We start from the raw sequence: 24935 nt of genomic DNA, 5'->3' as shown, positions 1-24935 counted from the left end.
TTCGCGTAACGGAGGTTTGCGAAGCTGATTGGTCATTCTGTCACTGGGCTATAGTTGGGCTACATCTGGCTGATATTTGGGCTACATTTGTTTTTTTGTGTGTCTGGCGGCCATCTTTGGGCTACATTGGGCTACATTGGGCTTCATTGGGCTACATTCGGCTAATTAGCAAATAGCTCATCGCAAACTAGGAATGGTAAAGAATCGCTATTTATTCCTTAAAGTTCGCTATTTAGGAAATGCAAATAACTTTGATGATACATATGGCGGTTCATCTCTAACAAGATAAGAAGCATAGGGATACATTTATGATGACTGGCGCATCACCAGGGATGTGTTAGTCATTCTGTGCCGCTGTTCCGTCACCTATGGTGTGCTGCATTTACAATGCGGCGCATCATGGGGCAAAAACAGCACAGATGCGTGATGTATCTGTGCCGTAAAGGTGGCGCATTGCTGGAGTTGTATCGCAAGTGTGATGAAGCTCCAGCAAGGGTCGGGGGTGCCCCTGTCGCAGGGTTTCTGTTCTCACACAGAACTGTGGACAGAGGATTGGAACCTCGGCGAATGCATTGCTGGAGTTGTATCGCAAGTGTGATGAAGCTCCAGCAAGGGTCGGGGGTGCCCCTGTCGCAGGGTTTCTGTTCTCACACAGAACTGTGGACAGAGGATTGGAACCTCGGCGAATTAGGGTGTCCCAAAACTCACGTTAGTAATCAAAAACTATTTAGCAAGCTAGGTACAGTGTCACATTGGATATAACAAACTCTCAATGTTTAGACAATCCAGAATATGAACTTATAGTACCTCAGGATACGTGGAACTCATGAACAGTCGGTCGTTATAGATTTCTTAGAAACCAGAACATGGAGTTAAGAAGAACAGATGTGTATTTGAAATGTTTATTTACTAATGCCGTCTTCTCAGGCGTAGTACCTTAGATAATAAAAGTACACATATTATCAGTAGCAAAATTACCAGCATAGTTACTAGTACATAAAAAGTGAATGGTGATAGTATGTTAACATGCTGTAAATGAATAAGAGTTAGCAACACTTATAAGCAGCCGCGGGCCGTGGAGGGAGTTACGGTGAGGCAGGGAGGCGGGGAGGGGGAGAAGCAGGGTGGAGAATACAAGTACACATATTATCAGTAGCAAAATTACCAGCATAGTTACTAGTACATAAAAAGCGAATGGTGACAGTATGTTAACATGCTGTAAATGAATAAGAGTTAGCAACACTTATAAGCAGCCGCGGGCCGTGGAGGGAGTTACGGTGGGGCAGGGAGGCGGGGAGGGGGAGGGGCAAGGTAGAGAGGGCTCCACCCTGCTTCTCCCCCTCCCCGCCTCCCTGCCCCATCGTAACTCCCTCCACGGCCCGCGGCTGCTTATATCTCACCCTCCCTAATACACATATTATATTATTTGCTAAGAAGGTCTCTTTGTGTTGGTTTAGGGCGTGCCCATACTTTAGTGTCTTAGATTTGAAGGAATCACATCAGCATACACCAGCTCTCTCTTCATGTGAACCGCATCAACTGTTGTGTATGTGTGTTCGGCAAAGCAATATAAAACCCGCCTCATGCCCAGAATTGGCAGAAGTTGCACTTATGTTATGAGTATGAAGTCGTGGAGATCAGACCTCATAACAATTCTGTATCGTGTTGTTCTTGAAACTTTAGCACTCGCTGTACAGATATAGTTTAACAAGTAAAGCAGATAGTAGACCAATAACATATTATTCTCATGTAAACCACGATGAACTACTAGGTGGAAAGCTAAAGCAACAACTAAGTGTCGTGTGCAGAAGTTGCAAAAAAGGAAAAATGGCGTTTAAACCGGTAATGAGCCCATGCTAACTTAACACGGTGTAAAGATATCCAGGACCTAGATGACACCTCCTCATGATCCGGAAACGAACTGAATAAGATAATAGAAGTGCCATCTCATGAGAGCAGATTGCAAGTTTATATGTGGACGGTCCGCAAGGTAAAGCATTAAAAACTAGGAAAATGTAATGCTAAAGAAAAATAAAACAGCCAAGTACTTTATCGAGTCTTAAGCCAATAGGCAAGGTAAATAATAAAAACTTGACAAATAAGTCAATGAATTGTCAATGAAATGCTAGTACTCAGCATATCAAACATGAAAAAGGTCTATGACATAACTGTGTATGCAAAATAAGCTGCAACAGCCTCCAATAGGAAGTCACCGTCTTCATCCGAAAACAGTTCAGCCATCCAATTTAAAAGCGGAAAAGAACATACGTGCTCTCCCAGCACCGGATCCTCTATCACCATCAGAGGACAGCTCGGTGGGTTTTCAAGAAAGCTCTGTTCCAAGAAAGACTGTGCTGCCGCCAGTAAATTCCAGGGACCAAGTAGTCCATGCATCAATGCCACAGCCATAATCCTTTCGCCAGGACAAACCAACTCGTGAGTAATGATAGGAGTCATCAGCTGATTAAAGTCGACGTCAGGAGAAACCGGTCCGCAGAGACACAAATCAATGGCCCAATCGAAATCACAGGTCAGGCAGTGAAATACAGGCTGGACACAGGTGAAGTAGGAGAACCGAAAAGATAATCCATATGCCGTGCTTAATATCGCCAACGGCATTGTGCCATAATATTCTAGCATGCGATTGCGGAACAGTGTCAGCAGCTGCAGGGTCGGAGGTTGCATAGGAGGGACATCCATATTTAAAAATGTAAAAAAGCACAAGAGCGTCCGCTGGTAATGCAAGTAAAAATGCCAATCCATGAACCAGAGTGCAGAAAATACAATGAAAGGAAGCAGGGATGACTCCAAAGATTTTCTCAAATGAAGTCACGAGACCACTGGTAACAACTTTAAAAAAGTGTGCCAGGGATTTTGTGGAGGATGCGTTAAAGATAGTCGGAAACATGTTGCTGAAATTGAAAGGCAAACCTGTGTACGGGTGTTCGCTATGTGAAGTACGAAAGTTTCACGGGCCGAACTCAAGGCCACCTCTCTCTGAGACAAAAGAGCTCTTATTCTTGCCATGCCGTTGAAACGTGTCCCAAGGTTGGTATTTGTGGCCAGATTGAAAACTCCCTATGTTCATGTGTGGGAGGAAATAGAACATTTCTGCAGCAAATAACCCGTTCACTTACTGTTACGATAAAAGGAATACTTTTAATTAACTCAGAACAATCTTCATTATTGAGCATCAAATAACTACCATTTTCCAACAACTTGAACGTGGGGATGATAGCAGGAACTGGCGTGCCTTGCAACACGCAAGCCATATTTGGTCGGTGTTTGTTGCATGAATCGTGTAACTGTATGTGCCTACACATTAGTGAATGATCTGGCGTCTCAGTGCATTCCTCTCCATTCAGATAAACTTCTTGATCATCTTTGAAACATCTGTATGTGTATGGAAGCGACCAGACCTCATGAAGAAAAGCACTACCTAAAGGTTCATAACGACCTATTGGTATATATTTCATACAATTTGAAAACTTATATAAAGCAAAAGGCAGCGTTATTAAACCGTGGATAAGGCATGTTGCCAAAAAACCCGCAATCCTCTGCTGATGATGTCACTGAGCATGTCATGAATGATGTAATATGTGACATCATCAGCAGTGGATTACGGGTAATGGTATCTCTAGTTTACTCCCTTATAGCTGTCTTTCTTTTAACATAAGTGTCTGTTTCCTTCCCTTATACTTACTGTTTTTGGGTCGCTTCCGGTTCGCGTACCCGCGAGCGAACTGGGAAGCGAACTAAGAGAAATAGAGGTTGGCACAGTTCCAAATATTGTACCAATTATTTAATAACGGGGAGGTAGTTCTGAAAAGAACTTTTTTTTTTTTTCTGAACATTTTTTTACTGTTTTTGAATTTTTCGGAACAGTTTTATATTTTTTGGGGTTTTTCTTGGAGGGGGCAATGAAAACGATTCATTGTAAAGGGCTCAACAGGAGCAACAAAACAAAAAAAAGAAGTATTTATTATTTTGGGCGTTTCGGACAAACTTGCATATGATAGTCAATAGCTCTGTTGATCAGAGTGATGCTTTTTTCTCCGTAGGAAATGAATCCATCGCAAAATGCGCAGGTGTGTTTTACATCACCAAATCTCATTTGTATATTTGGCACCATCTCCCTGCCCTCTGGTCCCGTTACTTCCGGTACAACAGATCTTCTGGCCATAATAGGGAGATTATCTAGGTCGTTCCGAAACTGTGCAGCACTGTAGTTGTTAGGATGCCACCTAGTCATATGGCGATGCATTGTGTAGTTTCCGAAACTGTATTTTTTGTCGGTCCCTCTGGACAGTCTATCTTGACATATAAGGCAAGTTACGTATCTTGCATTTACTTTTTTCTGACCTTTGGGAATTTTAAAAAATTGCCAAATGAAGTTTTCTTTCCGGTGAGACGTCCTGGGCTGCTCAGGCAAAAACTGCCTCTCTTCGTGCTCGTCCTCCTGTTCCTCTTCTTCTTCTTCTTGTTGAATTACAACTTGAGCAGGTGGTCCACTCTTCCTTGGATGTGGTGGAGGTGGTGGGGAAGCACCAGCTGAAGCTACTAAAGAAGCCATTGCTCAGTGATCACAAAGGGTCTTTCTCTCACAATGATGAAAGTCAGAGTGAGGAAAGAAGGAGGGATTTTCATCATTTGGGAAAAACAAGAGTTCTCAACCAATCAAAAGTGTTCATTTTAGATTATATGACCTAGTCTTACATCATTAGGAAACCAAAAGTGAAATGAACCAATGAAAAGTGTTATTACCAAGTCACATGACTTGCTGTGTTTACGTTAAGCGCTTTGCAGGGCCTCCCGGTTTGCTTCCAAAAACCTGCGCTTTGCGACTCGCTTCGCGTACCAGTTCGCTAACGTAGCACGTCATATGACGTATCACGCGACAACGTGAAACGTCATGCGGACGGGAGGCGTCACGATGTTGTTTTCTAACGCGGCACTTGCGGTAAAGAAACGTTTACCGGCTCGCGGTCTATTTCGCGGCATCAAGGTCAGCTAACGGGAAGCTTCCCGATTCGCGAAGCGGGAACGAAGAAAAAAAAATATTTAAAAAAAAAATTATTCATAAACATATAAAATATATTTTTGGATTTAAAGAAGAATACATTTTACAGCTACAGATATTAGCTGTTAAAAAACCAATGAAATTCACAGAAAAAACCATAGGTTATAGACCATATATAGTTAGGAATTAGCATTTACAAAACCTTGAAAATTCACTGAAAAAACCATAGGTTATAGACCATATATAGTTAGGAATTAGCATTTAGAAAACCTTATTTTACTCACACAAAACCATTGAAATTCCATATATAGTTAGTTGCACTAACTATATATCGCGCACCCGCAATCCACTGCTGATGATGTCACATATTACATCATTCATGACATGGTCAGTGACATCACTGATGACATCACTGATGACATCTCAAATGACATCACTGATGACAACATCCAGTGACTGTATGTTTCTGTAAAGTTAAAATATGTCTTAGATATTGAAGAATGAGTGGATGTATAAGTGTCTGGATGAAGGATTTAGTAGGTGCGTGACTGACTGTATGAGTGAGTGATTAAATGTGTCTCACTGAATGCATGGGTTAGTGACTAAACTGTCTTAATTTGTGCATCATTATGTCTGTTGTGATGTAAACTGCTGCATGTGTTGATCATTGGCTATACGAGAGGCTATATGTGTTATTAATTGGTTGCCCAAGTATTTCTATGGGAGATTGAGTTTGTGTGGGGGTGGCTGGGAGGTGTGTGACTCTGTGCATAGATGTGTGAGCAGTTGATTCACTAGGTGTATGAGTTCAAGAGTGCATGTGGAAAAAGCTACATGGGCGGTTGACTGTGTGCATGAGTGTATTGATGAGTGAATGGATATCTCAATGCTACATGTCATAGTAAGTACATATGTAAAACACAGTACATGTGAGAGTTGGCATATATAAATAACTGTGCATGAGAGCCACTGAATGTGTGAGTGGCTGTATGGATCATTGTGAACTTGTATCAGGGATTGTATAAGAGAGTAAATATGTGTTAGTTTATGTTTGAATAAGTAAGGTGTGTATAACTGTATAGTTGAGGAAATGGAGGTGAGATTGTTTCTTTGCATGACTGACTAGGTGTGTGAGTAACTCCATGGATGAGTGACAGTGTGTGAGTGTCTGTATACACTGAGTGTATCTAAGGTTATATTAGAGTCTGAAGAGGTTTATCGTATTAGCACAAGAATGATGTCAAATGAGATGTCATCAGTGATGTCATCAGTGATGTCATTTGAGATGTCATCAGTGATGTCATCAGTGATGTCACTGACCATGTCATGAATGATGTAATATGTGACATCATCAGCAGTGGATTGCGGGTGCGCGATATATAGTTAGTGCAACTAACTATATATGGAATTTCAATGGTTTTGTGTGAGTAAAATAAGGTTTTCTAAATGCTAATTCCTAACTATATATGGTCTATAACCTATGGTTTTTTCAGTGAATTTTCAAGGTTTTGTAAATGCTAATTCCTAACTATATATAATCTATAACCTATGGTTTTTTCAGTGAATTTCAATGGTTTTTTAATAGCAAATATCTGTAGCTGTAAAATGTATTCTTCTTTAAATCCCAAAATATATTTTATATGTTTATTAATAACTTTTTTTTTTAAAATTTTTTTTTCTTCGTTCCCACTTCGCGAATCGGGAAGCTTCCCGTTAGCTGACCTTGATGCCGCGAAATAGACCGCGAGCCAGTAAACGTTTCTTTACCGCAACTGCCGCGTTAGAAAACAACATCGTGACGCCTCCCGTCCGCATGACGTTTCGCGTTGTCGCGTGATACGTCATATGACGTACTACGTTAGCGAACTGGTACGCTTACCGAGTCGCAAAGCACAGGTTTCTGGAAGCAAACCGGAAGGCCCTGCAAAGCGTGTAACATAAACACAGCAGGTCATGTGACTTGGTAATAACACTTTTCATTGGTTCATTTCACTTTTGGTTTCCTAATGATGTAAGACTAGGTCATATAATCTAAAATGAACACTTTTCATTGGTTGAGAACTATTGTTTTTCCCAAATGATGAAAATCCCTCTTTCTTTCCTCACTCTGACTTTCATCATTGTGAGAGAAAGACCCTTTGTTACCAGTGAGCAATGGCTTCTTTAGTAGCTTCAGCTGGTGCTTCCCCACCACCTCCACCACATCCAAGGAAGAGTGGACCGATGTGTGAATGTGTTCACTGTATGCAACAACTTTGACACTTACAGAAGCCTCACCTTCTCCATGCCTCCTACACAGTTCTACATGTACATCATAAATGCAAACAGAACAGAATTAATTATACATGTTAAATGGTTTATTTTTGCTGTTCTCAGAATGTATCAAATTTCACTAAAAACAGTGACTTGAAGGTATTCATCATATAACAGCGGGGAAAAAAAAACACAATCAAAATGATTGTGTTTAAAAAACCCATACAACATAACAAATCAGAATTCAGAACTCCTTAAAGTTAACTTACTTTCCATGACGGCCAAAGATGTCCTATGAACAGCTTACACTCTGTTGTGCTGTTATTACTTTCAACCCGCCACTTTCTGAAAGAAAACCTCCATCGTTTTCAAAAACATGTTACATACAATAAATGACTTCTTGCTCTCTACCACAAGTTTCCACAAGGCCAAATCTTCTCAAAGCCATTTATAACTCTTGGATTTCTTGTAAGCCAATCCCGTCTTTTCGCATTTCCGCAACTTTCAGAATTAAAATGTTGAAGATCATTTACACAATCCTGGACTAGTAATATCTTCCCCTTCTTGCTCAATCATGTTCTACATTTCCTATCACACTGATACTGCTTACTATGAAGCAGACTTACACTACCTTTATGACTAGTACAATTATTTAATTCTCTACATCACTTTTAATCACAAAGCAATGTAAAACAGTAGACAGCATTGCAGACTTACATTCCCTCTACTCCATGTTTTGATTGGCTGCTTCAATTAGCTTATAAAAAGAAATAGTTTTTCTGAACTCATTCAAAGTGCACGTATTTCTCAATGACGTCCAGTGTTATGGTAAAAAGTTATGTCTCTGTACTACACTTATCCTCAAGGCCAAATAGTGTAGGAGCCATGAGAACTTCTTGAAATTCCTCAGAGCACATCCCGAGATTCTTTCCCTAAAATTTTGGTTTTAAAAACACCAGGTAAGAGTTTTTAAGGTCATATGGCAATTTTTTTTTGAAAATTAAAACAGAATCATTGCAGAATGACCAGCCATTTCTACACTTTAAATAAGCTGTATAATGTCCTGATGTTATTGAAGGACCATCATGATATATAATTGCTACAGTTACAAAAGTCCTTCCTGATATTGACAACTGTGAAGCCACAAAATTTTTAATTAAAGTTGTCAATTTTGTTCCATCAGGCCTACATCGTTGGAACATTAAAATGACATACTGGCCATATGTTTGTATAAATAATGTGGACATCATTTCAGATTTACATTGCCTACACTCCATATTGTGATCAGCTGCTTTTACTAGCTTATTAAAAGAGACTGATTTACTGTCTGGCAAAGTTAAATATATAAATCTTTCTGAGTCTACACTAGTAGTACTTGATACCCTACAGTTCTCGCAGTCATGCTGCCATTGATAAGAAAGCCCAAACAGGTGATCTACATCTACACCTTCATCATGCAATACATCAAGCATATACATTAAAAACTCCTGACAATCTTGCTGACTATTTTGAGAGAATTGTGTTTGGCCTGAACATCTGTCTAACAGATTTCGAATTTCAAACACACTTTCTATGTTTGTTCTATCAGTGCTACATTTCTCTAACACAGAATTTAACAAACTGCAAAATCTTTGATCAGAATTGACCACAATCTCTTCTTTTACATTTTCTAGAGAAAACAAAACATTAACCACTACATTAGCATAGCAGTTGACACCAGAACTGTTTTCAAATTGAAAACCAACAACATCTTCAACAGAATCCTTTTTGTTTCTGCTTATAATTTCAGGTTCATCGACTTTTCGTCTTTTTGCTACAACCTCCCCAGTATTGGTCACATTTCTTCGTTTCCGGCCTACCACACGTTTCTCAAACAAAGGATACTGAGGCAAATGTGGCGCATACTCTCTTCTCAACCTATTGTATTCCTTAACACAATCTAGATCCGCACAAATGTTTGTGACATCACACTCAATCAAGTACAAACCCGATAAAGTCCTAACTCGTGACAATGCCACATATGCCATACCCTCCTTGAACACAGAACTGCCAATATTCACCAATGCACAGTCTACACTTAAACCTTGCGATTTATGGATTGTCACCGCATATGCCAAGCAAACAGGAAACTGCTTACGACGAACATATAAGTCTTTTACAAGCAAAAATCTAGCAGAACAACGAGCAATTAGCTGTACTTCCTCAATGCCATCAAATTAAATTTTTAAAAATTCAATTCCATCTCTATTTCTGTATTTCACAAAATCAACAACATTACCCATTGATCCATTTACCAGACCTCTTTCAACATGTAAATTCCTTCTTAAAATTATACGGCAGTTCAAGCACACATTCAGAGTCTTTTCAAAACCCGCAGTTTTAGATATACTCTTCTCTAATGAATCCAATTTTGTTTTCAGATTCTCAGACAAAATAATTGTTGATCCCATATGCTCTACTCTGTCAATAGCTTCCAATTTCACAATCTCTTGCTTTTCTAAATGCAACATTTTGTTGTTGAATTTGGCACATTCTGCAAGAGTTGGCATCAAACATATTCCAGATTTTTTCTCAGTAACTTTCTGAAAAATATTCTCAGGCACAACATCTTCGTCTGGATATAAATTTGTCAGTAATCGTGCATGTAAAGCTTCTTTCCCATGCTCGGTCACTTTTCCAATTCTAACATCTTGTAGAATAGTCTTGTAAACTTCATCCTTTGCCTGACGCATATTTTCATGCAGTTCAGCATAATTGAAGTTTAACCATATATTGACGTTGCCAATACTCCCTAAGCACTTCCTGGTATCTTCATGCGTGAGCATTTTGAACACAGGTTGCCCTTTCACTGGTGTCAGCTGCAGAAGATCTCCGAAAACAATGATGTGTTTGCCACCAAATAACACATCATACTCTGTTTTGAGAACTTCTTGCATTCTCAAATGCACAAAGGCAAGCATGACATTGGAAACCATGCTTACTTCGTCAATGATAAGAAGTTTCATTTTCCTCAAGACTCTTGAAACTTCAAAACAAGCATCTCCAGACAGCTTGTGATATTCTAATTTGTTGTCATGCTCCACTGGCAGCATCAGTAAACGATGTAAAGTAATCCCTTTAATGTTATGTGCTGCCAGTCCAGTTGGAGCGGTGACAACACAAGACAGCGATGACTCTGTCCTTTCCTGCAAATAACATGAAATTGCTTTAATAAGGAAACTTTTTCCAGTTCCCGCTTCTCCACTCACGTACAGTCGGACAGGCTTCAACGACGTACATGAGCACTCTTTCGTGTCATGACTTAATCCATGATCAATTTGCATGGTAAGTTTGTCATATATTTTCCTCTGCTCAACATTGAGTTGTCTTTCCAACTCTTGTAAGTTAACCGCATCCTCCTGAGCATGTGCCATGGCTCTTTCCACTTCATTCATAGCAGTGGCAGCTTCATTTTCGATAAGAGGTCCTCCTAGTGGATCCTGACTCAATGAAGCAGAACTCTGACTGTCCTGAGAACTGTCTCTGGCAATCTCGGCTGCAATCGTTGCTTCCTGCTCAATTTCCACATTCAACATTTCTACATATTCGGGAAAAGCAGGACATTCTATGGTCTCCTTGGCAGCATTGAATGAGTCTTCGTAACAAAGGAAATCTCCAAGCAGTTCCTCTTCTGCACGCCAAGGCTTAAAAAGTTGCAAAAGTGCTAAATAGAAAAACTCCTTTTTTTCAGGAGATTCGCCACTCAATTTTCGATGGTTTATCAAGTGGCATTTTCTTTGCTTGACCAGACATCCCTCACTTCCTATTACAGCATACACTCCTTTCTCAGTATCTTCTTTGATGTTCCTCTTGAATATGTAATTTTGCAGAACCTCATACAGACAAACATTCTCGAGGTGACTGCTTCGATTTGGATAATATGTATCCAACATGTTGCTCTTCAAAATGTCGGTACTGTTTGGCTCCTTTTCCGCCAAATACTCAATTTCCCGCACAGGTTTCAGAACTCGATTACGCGTTGCAGCAAGACCAACACTCGCTTAAACGATACTCCTGGACTTGGCATAGAGACTTGCTGAAGACAACCGGTCAGAACATTCGTAAGCTCCGATTTCTCGATGCGACAACATCTTCAGACTGAAACTGTACAACTTCTTGCTGAGGCTCTTTTCATGGGAAATGTCCTCCCACATATCCTTCAATTCTGTCTTCTCTTTTTTGGTGATGTAAGATGTCACATACCGAGCCACAGCCATACAGTTATCAGCCACAAACTGTATATCCATGTTAGCATTCCACATGGACAAAATCACCGGGTTGTAGTCGTTAATGTACTTAGACTCTTCGTTCCTCTTCAAATTGTATGTGTTTTTAGGTGATTTCTTCATCACATTATGTCGCAGCGAAGACATGAAACTGTTCACTCTTCCTTTAGAAATCACCGATCGTGGAAAGCCGAAACGACATTTGGTGTAGAACTTGTCTTTGTTCCGGAATTTACGACGACAGTACTTTCCACATCGAAGGCTTTGGAAACGTAGAACTTTTTCTCTTAGGCTTTTTTTCGCCTTTGCGTTTGGAACAGCACACGTAGAATACTGTTCTATGAAACTCATCACTGAGTCGTCTGCATCCGTTCCAAATTTAGGTGCATCCTTGATCCACAGCAACATATGTATATGAGGAGCACCTCTTGCTTGGTACTCCTTCCTCCAGAAGAAATCCAACACCTCTCCAAGAGGTGGATTCTTCTTATTCATGATGAAAGACATCATACCTTCAAATCTATGATTGAAGTACCTACATACATTGACTGGATCCAAAGAGCACAGTTCTCCGGGTGTCTTGAATTCGATGTTTTCTACGTTAGCATTTGCCTCTCGTAGAAATTCAAGTAAGTCTTCCCAGCCATACTCAGCACAGCTCAAAGTGAGGAACCATGTGGGAGTTCCTAAGTTCCTCAGCATACATTTTAAATCACCATGACGACGGTACCAGTACTCATTAGTACCACGCTGACACGCCATGAGATTAATCAGGTGAGAATCCAAAATACTGTCTTGGACATTGACTTTATCCATAAAGTCACTTGCCGAGATGTTTTGCATGTGTATACCACTTTTCAAGATGTGGTTCACTGCATATGACAGTCCAGACAGATCGCTTTCAAACAGGAGATGAAACAAATAAGGAATGCATTGTCGAAACCTAGAATCTCCTGCATACAATCGCAAAGTCCGGTATTCAGAAGCAGGAATTTGATGAGGTCGCTCATCATATCTTCCTCCCTGACCTTTTGGAAAAAGCTGTGGGAAACACCGAGCTTCCAAACTTTCCTCCCAAACACTAATGGGACTCCCTTTCGCTTGTTTCATTTGAAACAACTCAATAGCATTCCCCATGACTTCCTTGGAATGCAAAGGATGAACACTATAATGTTCATATATTTCTTCACTAGTACAGGGTTCTACTTTCTCAATTTGACCAGCACACAAATCGCTATCCTCTTCCTCACTTACTTCCTCTTCTGCAACATATACATTTTTATAGTATTTATTATTTTTTTTCAAATACAATGTTGCCCTTTTGACTTTCCTAACATCTACTAAATCTTGCCATATTTTCTTATTCTTTGTCGGAACCCCATTAACTAAGATAACAAGAGGTTCCTCTTCCACTTTTTCTACTCCAATTGTGTTAATGTTTTTCTTCAAATCTAGAGGCAATTAAACAACTCTTCCCTTTAATCCTCTCTGTAAATCTGATGGAGGCAATTTCCCTGTCTTTGGCTCCATTCTTACAATAGCGTGAAAGGGATGGATACTTTGAATCAAAATAGATTCATAAGTATTTAAATCCTTCAATTCAGAAGGAATCTCAACCAATTCCAGATTATTATGAACTGCTCTAGCAGGCATCTGGTTTTGATTTAATTTGTTACAACAATAAGTACACACACGTTGATCCAATCTCAAATCAAAACAATTTTCTACCATCAAGTATGTTGTAAAATCCTTCCATTCACTATTATTTTCCCTTTCACTTTTTCCATATAAATCCACTAACTTAGTCTGATTCTTATAATAAGTGCGTCGACAACACACACAAGTGAAATTTGGCCTCTCACTTGATTTCACCTCAAACGTCGCAATTTCCCTCTGGAAATTATCTGTACTGGAAACCTGTACACTATCTTCCACACTACTCTCTTCTTCTTGGTCAATTTCAACATTCTCCTCTTTACTTCCAAAGTAACAAAACTCAATTTCTTCACATATATTCTTCACATCTATTTCAGAACCATGCAAAAGAGCAGCGCATAATTGTTTAAGCATAATTGCTGGACTCTTAGCATAATACAACATTCTAACTAATTTCCTCACTTTATTATGATGCACTGCTAGCATCCTGAAATGATGAAAAACACTCTGGCATACTCTCCTGGAAAGACAAGCCAGTGAATGACCATGCAAACCTATCACTTCTCTCACTCTGCAAGGATCTAATTCTTGCAAGAACTTCATTTTCTGCTTCAAACTTTTCTTATTAAATGACCGTATAAAATCACAAAGCAAATTGATGGAATCCTGTCGTACACTGCAAATACTACTACACTTCCAGGTGTACACAGGACCCTTAGGACGTCTCGCTAAAACCTCATTACCTAACACCTCTTCTATCTCTGTTCTCACAACTTTTTCTTTTTCAACTGGACAACCATCTTTCACTTCATAAGCTCGACCACTGGTGTCAACTGCATGCACCAAATCATTATCCTGGAAATAACTCTCCTCATTAAAAAATGCCTCAGAGCTTGAATTATGCATCCATTCTCCAGAAAAAACTTCACAAAAATTACTACGATTAACTATTCTCTTCCATCTACTATTTCTTTTGAAATCATAAATTACTTTGTTTAGCTTCCTAATTCTATTGATTGTCAAAATAAATAACTTACGTTTAATTTCAAATGCCTGATCAATAACTTTCTCAAGTATTTTTTTTCTCTTATAAAAAACCACTTTCTGTTGACCTTTCTTAATATTTTTTAACAAATTCCCAATTATCCTGTTGCGGAACATTCGTTTACGAATATCCCTAAACTGTTGTTTCCTTCTACTTTCATGCATAGAGTTATCTCTTACTCTAGCAGTAACATTTCTCATTGGCCTTTCCTTACCATTTGAATTGTTTCTCCTTTTCTGGACTGAAACATTTTCTGTAGTAATATTTTTTTTACTACACATATTTCTTATGACTGTTTTTGGACTCTTACCCGGTGCTTTCTTGGTGACTTGACAAATCTTTTTGTTAGAGGACTGCTGCATTATTCCATGGTCCTGCTGTCTTTGACGTTTTGCAGCCTTTCTCACTCTTTCTTTGCTAGGCATCCTAAAATCTTGAAATAATCTGCAGTTGAATCTGTGGTAAAATATAATAAAAAATGTTATTAACCACTATTACCCAACAGTAAATTAATAACAGTCATCAAAAACTTAACACACTACTTAAGTATATAATATACTGAAGCCTATCTCCAATTTTTCACTGAACAGGACTCATCTCTTCTTAACCTTGGATAAACCTCACCTACTCTGTGTCCCCTGCACATAATTAAATTTAAAGGGGCAGATTTATATTAACTAGCACATCCCCAGGGATGCACCAGTTAACGTGCACCGCTGCTCTGCCACCCACGATGTGCCGCATTTACAATCAGATAGGACAAAGCTACATCAAAACCCTGCGCCTGCTTGAAGCAGGCATAGATCTTGACGCAGGTAGGCTGAAAGCTAAAGCAACAACTAAGTGTCGTGTGCAGAAGTTACAAAAAAGAAAAAATGGCGTTTAAACCAGTAATGAGACCATGCTAACGTAACACAGAGTAAAAATATCCAGGATCTACATCAGTTTGGGGTTCACGAACCTGGCAGGTACAAGGCACTGAGGCTTTCCACCGTGCATGTCTCATCCCAAATCATATGTTGTTTGTGAATGAAACAATTTCCCAGACCAAATGCTTTGGATTGGCTACTTCTAAAAAATTAAACACCCCTACTATCCCGGAGTTAGAGAAATATGATGGTTGGAGTAATTTTACTCGTTGTCCATTAAAGATTTACAGGCCCTACTCCGTAATTATTCCTTTAACATTTCCAGTATAAATCCAAAAGGTTGACTGCTTTGGCAACGTGCCTTATCCATGGTTTAATAACGCTGCCTTTTGCTTTATATAAGTTTTCAAATTGTATGAAATATATACCAATAGGTCGTTATTAACCTTTAGGTAGTGGTTTTCTTCATGAGGTCTGGTCGCTTCCATACACATACAGATTTTCAAAGATGATCAAGAACTTTATCTGAATGGAGAGGAATGCACTGAGACACCAGATCATTCACTAATGTGTAGGCACATACAGTTACACGGTTCATGCAACAAACACCGACCAAATATGGCTTGCGTGTTGCAAGGCACACCAGTTCCTGCTATCATCCCCATGTTCAAGTTCTAGGAAAATGGTAGTTATTTGATGCTCAATAATGAAGATTGTTCTGGGTTAATTAAAAGTATTCATTTTATCGTAACAGTAAATGAACGGGTTATTTGCTGCAGAAATGTTCTATTTCCTCCCACACATGAACATAGGGAGTTTTCAATCTGGCCACAAATACCAACCTTGGGAGCACATTTCAACGGCATGGCAAGAATAAGAGCTCTTTTGTCTCAGAGAGAGGTGGCCTTGAGTTCGGCCCGTGAAACTTTCGTGCTTCACATAGCAAACACCCGTACAGAGGTGCAGACCCTTTTAAATACAGATTCGCCTTTCAATTTCAGCAAGATGGTTCGGACTATCTCTAACGCGTCCTCCACAAAGGGCCTGGCGCACTTTTTTAAAGTTGTTACCAGTGGTCTCGTGACTTCATTTGAGAAAATCTTTGGAGTCATCCCTGCTTTCTTTCATTCTATTTTTTCCACTCTGCTTCGTGGATTCCCATTTTTACTTACATTACCAGCGGACGCTCTTGTGCTTTTTTACATTTTTAAATATGGATGTCCCTCCTGTGCAAGCTCCCGCCCTGCAGCTGCTGACACTGTTCCGCAATCGCATGCTAGAATATTATGGCACAATGCCGTTGGCGATATTAAGCACGGCATATGGATTATCTTTTCGATTCTCCTACTTCACCTGTGTCCAGCCTGTATTTCACTGCCTGACCTGTGATTTCGATTGGGCCATTGATTTGTGTCTCTGCGGACCGGTTTCTCCTGACGTCGACTTTAATCAGCTGATGACTCCTATCATTACTCACGAGTTGGTTTGTCCTGGCGAAAGGATTATGGCTGTGGCATTGATGCATGGACTAATTGGTCCCTGGAATTTACTGGCGGCAACACAGTCTTTCTTGGAACAGAGCTTTCTTGAAAACCCACCGAGCTGTCCTCTGATGGTGATAGAGGATCCTGTGCTGGGAGAGCACGTATGTTCTTTTCCGCTTTTAAATTGGATGGCTAAACTCTTTTCGGATGAAGACGGTGACTTCCTATTGGAGGCTGTTGCAGCTTATTTTGCATACACAGTTATGTCATGACCTTTTTCATGTTTGATATGCTGAGTACTAGCATTTCATTGACAATTCATTGACTTATTTGTCAAGTTTTTATTATTTAGCTTGCCTATTGGCTTAAGACTCGATAAAGTACTTGGCTGTTTTATTTTTCTTTAGCATTAAATTTTCCTAGTTTTTAATGTTTTACCTTGCGGACCGTCCACATATAAAGTTGCAATCTGCTCTCATGAGATGGCACTTCTATTATCTTATTCAGTTCGTTTCCGGATCATGGGGAGGTGTCATCTAGGTCCTGGATATCTTTACACCGTGTTAAGCTAGCATGGACTCATTACCGGTTTAAACGCCATTTTTTCCTTTTTTGCAACTTCTGCACACGACACTTAGTTGTTGCTTTAGCTTTCAACCTAATAGTTCATCGTGATTTACATGAGAATAATATGTTATTGCTCTACTATCTGCTTTACTTCTTAAACTATATCTGTACAGCGAGTGCTGAAGTTTCAAGAACAACACGATACAGAATTGTTATGAGGTCTGATCTCCACGACTTCATACTCATAACATAAGTGCAGCTTCTCCCAATTCTGGGCATGAGGCGGGTTTTATATTGCTTTGCCGAACACACATACACAACACTTGATGCGGTTCACATGAAGAGAGAGCTGGTGTATGCTGATGTGATTCCTTCAAATCTAAGACACTAAAGTATCGGCACGCCCTAAACCAACACAAAGAGACCTTCTTAGCAAATAATATAATATGTGTATTAGGGAGGGTGAGATATAAGCAGCCGCGGGCCGTGGAGGGAGTTACGGTGAGGCAGGGAGGCGGGGAGGGGGAGAAGCAGGGTGGAGCCCTCTCCACCCTGCCCCTCCCCCTCCCCGCCTTCCTGCCCCACCGTAACTCCCTCCACGGCCCGCGGCTGCTTATAAGTGTTGCTAACTCTTATTCATTTACAGCATGTTAACATACTGTCACCATTCGCTTTTTATGTACTACTGACTATGCTGGTAATTTTGCTACTGATAATATGTGTACTTGTATAATCTAAGATACTACGCCTGAGAAGACGGCATTAGTAAATAAACATTTCAAATACACATGTGTTCTTCTTAACTCCATGTTCTGGTTTCTAAGAAATATATAACGACCGACTGTTCATGAGTTCCACGTATCCTGAGGTACTATAAGTTCATATTCTGGATTGTCTAACCATTGAGAGTTTGTTATATCCAATGTGACACTGTACCTAGCTTGCTAAGGGGTTTTGATTACTAAGGTGAGTTTTGGGACACCCTAATTCGCCGAGGTTCCAATCCTCTGTCCACAGTTCTGTGTGAGAACAGAAACCCTGCGACAGGGGCACCCCTCAGCCTTACTGGAGCTTCATCACACTTGCGATACAACTCCAGCAATGCGCCAACTTTACGGCACAAATACGTCACGCATCTGTGCTGTTTTTGCCCCATGATGCGCCGCATTGTAAATGCAGCACACCATAGGTGACGGAACAGCGGCACAGAATGACTAACACATCCCTGGTGATGCGCCAGTCATCATAAATCTATCCCTATGCTTCTTATCTTGTTAGAGATGAACCGCCATATGTATCATCAAAGTTTTTTGCATTTCCTAAATAGCGAACTTTAAGGACTAAATAGCGATTCTTTACCATTCCTAGTTTGCGATGACCTATTTGCTAATTACAAATTACCCATTCATTTCCATGCAGCAGGAGGCCCATAGGAATGAAGGTGCAATTTGCGATTAGCAATTACCTCATCGCAAATTACGAATTTTTCCGACGGTGCAGGGGTGTCTCAAGAACACCCTGCTGCACCCCTGAAAAAGAAATTTGGGGTCATATGGCGCACATAAATTTTGAAAACATTACTTTACCTCAAAAACGATTTTCAACTCATAATTTGAAAACACTGCACATGGGGAAATGACTTAAAATGTCCTTAAGACACATAAAAGCATTTTTTGATTGCCTTTGCAGCATGTTTCAGTCACCTTTAACATGCCTATGTAACGGAAACATTCAAAATCTAAATTTGCCATGCACAGGTGGGAGCATATTTACAAGCTCCACAGACAAACTTCTTACATTGAAATGGGAAAAATAACATCAGAGACTCTCAATTACCTTATAAAGAAGCAGACACCATTATGTCCTTCTCATCAATATTAAAACCATTGCTTTTTCTCAAAAACGATTTACAAGTCATAATTTGAAAACACTCCACAGCTCCTATGCACATAAAAGCCCTGTCAGTACTAATACTTCACATTTTCTCCAATTACAATTTCTCAAAGAAACAAAATCTATTTGTGAAACACTTGAGACAAAGCAACATTTGAAAAACACAACTTTCTTCATAATTTTCTCCTTAAAGCACACTATTTTCTATCTAAATTAAAGAAATCTTTTCTCACCTTAGCAAATACTTTGAGTTTCAAAACAATCTCAGAAACACACCAATTTGTCTTCAGCAGAGCAAAAGGTATGCACTCCAGAGTCTGCAGCTATCAAAAGCACAGAAATGCTGTAATTCCTCACACATATCTCTCATGTCACCCAATCAAAACTCTTCCCTCACTTTTTTTCAAAGCAAAACCCTTCCCCCCTCTGCCCCCTCTCTGCTTTTTCTGCATAGCAACCACCTCTTGCAAGACCTCTCACACAACAATGTTGCAATTGAACTCTGAACTCTCAGTGCACCTGCATATCCAGAGCATTCTTTCATTTAATGATTTTTTCTTCGCCACTCAAAATACATCTTTCAACGAACTCATCCATGCACACTAACTTTCTGTTTTCAGCAATCAAAATCCACCAATCACTCTTACTGCTTCATTAACACAGAAACTCCTCAGTTTTTTTCATTTTACACTCTCATTTTTTCAACTGCCATTTCATTGCCACACTTCATCTGACTGCAGCAGAACCTTCTCTCACCATGTTTTCTGTCTGGATTGTTGGACATAGTTACATCTATTGGGCTCAAAGGTACGCTGAAAACAGGAATTTACCTAACCTCAATTTACAAAATGTGGAAATTAAGTGGTTTGGCCACAGAGGATTAAAATGTCACTAATTGATACCATTGGTGAAAACCTTTATGCATTTGCCAAAACCTGACCTGTTAATTGTGCACTGTGGAGGTAATGATTTGGGCACTTTGACTGGGGTAGGTCTGGAAATGCTTTTAAAGGACACCTTTGAGCAATTGATGGCACTTTTTCCTCAGACTGCCTTGGTATATTCAAATATATGCCAAAGACAGAAATGGAGGTGGTCGAACCAATTTTGTCCACAAATTGAGAAATCGAGGAAGCATGTAAACAAATCTGTTTCAGCTTACATGAGAGACCATGGAATGGGCTCCCTGTACAACAATAACTTGCGTTACTACATGCAAGATATCTACAGAGGAGATGGAGTTCACTTCTCAGATGAGGGCAACAAAGTTTTCACTCTGAATTTAAGACTGTGCATTGGTACCTACTTATAAGTACCTAAATGTACCATAAACCCAAAAGCTCTTCTCAGAGCTACCCTACATCTGATCACTCACAATTATTATTTTACTCTAACTTTTTTCACTAATTTTCAAGAAAGTACGCTCCCCAGAACGCTTCCCGGTTCGCGAACCGGGCGCACTCCACGCAAAAAAACTAAAAAAACGGTATATTTTTTTTTTGCCCTGCGAGACCCTTTCAAAGCCTCCACATCAAACCTAGGGGGTCAGGGAAAAGTACGCGAAGCGGAGCGCTGTTACAGATATATATCTTTTTTTGAACGTTAATTTCTCAAAATCCACTGGAGCACATATATTGAGACCTAGCAAAGGCACATCGGGCTACCAGTCCCTACAATTTTGCCAAGTTTCGTGCAAATCCATTCAGCCGTTCGATTATTATTATTTTATTTTTTTTTGCCCCGCGGGGCCCTTTTAAAACCTCCACATCAAACCTAGGGGGTCAGCGACAATCTACTATGCCCCCTTATGGTCATTTGCCCCTTCGCTTTGGCCTCCTCTTGTCTCTCGATCCTACCGAGAGACAAGATGGCGGCCGCTACGGACTGTTTGGAATGTTGACAGACGCCGGAGAACCAATCAGCTTCGCTTCACAAAGCTCCGTTGCGCGAAAAGTACGCGTCCTGGAGCGCTGCCCGGTCCGCTGTTACAGATATATATCTTTTTTTAAACGTTAATTTCTCAAAATCCACTGGAGCACATATATTGAGACCTACAAAAGGCACATCGGGCTACCAGTCCCTACAATTTTGCCAAGTTTCGTGCAAATCCATTCAGCCGTTCGGGCTAAAAGTGAGGCCAACCGCCCTATGGAAATTAACATGGGAAAAACGTGTTTTGGGACCCCCCTTTTTTCTTGGCCCCCCCTTGACGAACCCCCCCAAAATTTTCAGGGGCTGCTCAGAAACAAAATGTGCCATTTTCCTGAAACTTTCTGCCAATTCCGTCCACAAACGCCAAAGTTATTAGACATAGAATTTTCAAAAATCCCATAGAGAAAAAATCCTAACTATATATACCTACTGGCGACCGCCCGTAGGTAATATATATATACATATATATATATATATATATATTCACTGAAAAAAAACATAGGTTTCACACCAGTTATAGTTAGGTGGAAATTTTACTCGCATAAAACCATTGAAATTCCCACGTTATAGTTAGTTGGACTATAACCTGCGCGTGCAATGCACTGCTGATGACATCACATATTACATCACTCATGACATGGTCAGTGACATCACTCATGACATCACTGATGACATCTCAAATGACATCACTGATGACAACATCCTTGTGACAAAGTGGAAGACCTCCTATCAGCATAAAATAACCTTTGACACACACATTTAAAAATAAAAACTAACATTTTCTTAAAAAAGGAGAAACCAATACCAATTACAACAACTTATTAGGTAATTCCAACATCTTCATACACATCCACTCATTCACCAACAGTTCTATATAGTCACTCATGCATGTACTTACTCATCATATGTACTCATACACCTATACATCCTGTTACACACTAATACTCATCCATATAGTTACTCACACACAAATTCACACATGCAAATAAACTATCAAAAAAACATTTACTTGATTATACTGCTATATACACACCACTACACATACTTCTACAGAAACGGAAACATATTTACTCTCTTAAACAATCAATTATAAAAACACATACTCACTAACCCACCCATACAGACAATCATCCACCCATACAGTCTTGCACACATGCTGTCTTCAAAATACATACAAATAGTGAGTCACTCATTCATGCATTTGTGCTCTAAGTAATATGCCCCACCGAACCATACAGACACTGATACTGATACTCAAAAAAACAACTAATAACCCATATACACACTCATGTAGCTACTCACCAACCCATGCAGCCACTTATACACAAAGTGAGACACAGATACAGATATTTAAATATTTAAACATTACTCGCTAATATATGTATTCACTAAGATACATTTAATAAGTCAGTTAACCAATCAATTTTACACAAAGAAAAAACATCCATTTAGACATTTATTTACCCATTTATTCTTCCATCAACCTTAAGATATACATATATAAAAAAAAAATATTTTTCAGAAAGATACCCATTCACTGGATGATGTCATCAGTGATGTCATTTGAGATGTCATCAGTGATGTCATGAGTGATGTCACTGACCATGTCATGAGTGATGTAATATGTGACGTCATCAGCAGTGCATTGCACGCGCAAGTTATAGTGAGTCCAACTAACTATAACGTGGGAATTTCAATGGTTTTATGCGAGTAAAATTTCCACCTAACTATAACTGGTGTGAAACCTATGGTTTTTTCAGTGAATTTAATAGATTTTTTAAATGCTAATTCCTAACTATAACTGGTGTGAAACCTATGGTTTTTTCAGTGAATATATATATATATATATATATATATATACATACATATATATATATATTCACTGAAAAAACCATAGGTTATAGACCATATATAGTTAGGAATTAGCATTTACAAAACCTTATTTTATTCACACAAAACCATTGAAATTCCATATATAGTTAGTTGCACTAACTGTATATCGCGCACCCGCAATCCACTGCTGATAATGTCACATATTACATCATTCATGACATGGTCAGTGACATCACTGATGACATCTCAAATGACATCACTGATGACATCACTGATGACATCTCAAATGACATCACTGATGACATCACTGATGACATCTCATTTGACATTACTGATCACATCACTGATGACATCATTCATGTGATAATACGATGAACTTCTTTAGACTCTAATATAACCTTAGATACACTCAGTGTAAACAGACACTCACAGACTGTCACTCATCCATGAAGTTACACACACACCTAGTCAGTCATGCAAAGAATCAATCACACCTCCATTTTCTCAACTATACAGTTATACACACCTTACTTATTCAAACACATACTAACACATATTTACTCTCTTATACAATCCCGGATACAAGTTCATAATGATCCATACAGCCACTCACACATTCACTGGCTCTTATGCACAGTGATTTATATATGTCAACTCTCACATGTACTGTGTTTTACATATGTACTTACTTTGACATGTAGCACTGAGATATCCATTCACTCACCAATACACTCATGCACACAGTCAACCGCCCATACAGCTGTTTCCACATGCACTTTTGAACCCATACATCTAGTGAATCAACTGCTCACACATCTATGCACAGAGTCATACACCTCCCAGACACCCACACACACACTCAGTCTCCCATACAAATACATGGGCAACCAATCAATAACCCATATAGTTACTCATATAGCTACTGATCAACACATGCAGCAGTTTACAGAACAAAAGATATAATGATGCAGAAATTAAGACAGTTTAGTCACTAACCCATGCACTCAGTGAGACACATTTAATCACTCACTCATACAGTCAGTCATGCACCTACTAAATCCTTCATCCAGACACTTATAAATCCACTCATTCTTCAATATGTAAGACATATTTTTACTTTACAGAAACATACAGTCACTGGATGTTGTCATCAGTGATGTCATTTGAGATGTCATCAGTGATGTCATCAGTGATGTCATTTGAGATGTCATCAGTGATGTCATCAGTGATGTCACTGACCATGTCATGAATGATGTAATATGTGACATCATCAGCAGTGGATTGCGGGTGCGCGATATATAGTTAGTGCAACTAACTATATATGGAATTTCAATGGTTTTGTGTGAGTAAAATAAGGTTTTGTAAATGCTAATTCCTAACTATATATGGTCTATAACCTATGGTTTTTTCAGTGAATTTTCAAGGTTTTGTAAATGCTAATTCCTAACTATATATGGTCTATAACCTATGGTTTTTTCAGTGAATTTTCAAGGTTTTGTAAATGCTAATTCCTAACTATATATGGTCTATAACCTATGTTTTTTTCAGTGAATTTCAATGGTTTTTTAATAGCAAATATCAAAAGCTTTAAAATGTATTCTTCTTTAAATCGAAAAATATATTTTATATGTTTTTAATATAATTTTTTTATGTATATATATGAATTTTTTTTTAAACATTTTTGTTTCGCTACCGGTCCGCGCACCGGGTAGCTTCCCGTTAGCTCAATTTGGTGCCGCGACCTGGTCCGCGAACCGGTAAACGTTCCGTTAGCGCAACTGCCGCGTTAGAAAACAACATCGTGACGCGTCGCGTAAGCGCGACGTATCGCGTTGCCGCGTAATGCGTCTTACGACGCGCCGCGTTAGCGCACCCGGAAGTGTTCCAAAGCGCAAACCGAGGCGCGAAGGGCAGCTCCCCGGAAGCGATCCGGGGCGCGTCGCGTAAGCGCGACGTATCGCGTTGCAGCGTAATGCGTCTTATGACGCGCCAAGTTAGCGCACCCCGAAGTGCTCTGGAGCGCGAACCGAGGCGCGAAGCGCAGCTCCCCGGAAGCGATCCGGGGCGCAGCGCGGAGCGCGTAACGTAAGCGTAACAGGTCATGTGACTTGTTAATAA

This window comes from Lissotriton helveticus, chromosome 1_2 (genome assembly GCF_964261635.1).
Source record: "Lissotriton helveticus chromosome 1_2, aLisHel1.1, whole genome shotgun sequence".
Taxonomy (NCBI): domain Eukaryota; kingdom Metazoa; phylum Chordata; class Amphibia; order Caudata; family Salamandridae; genus Lissotriton; species Lissotriton helveticus.
This window is presented reverse-complemented; position numbering follows the sequence as displayed.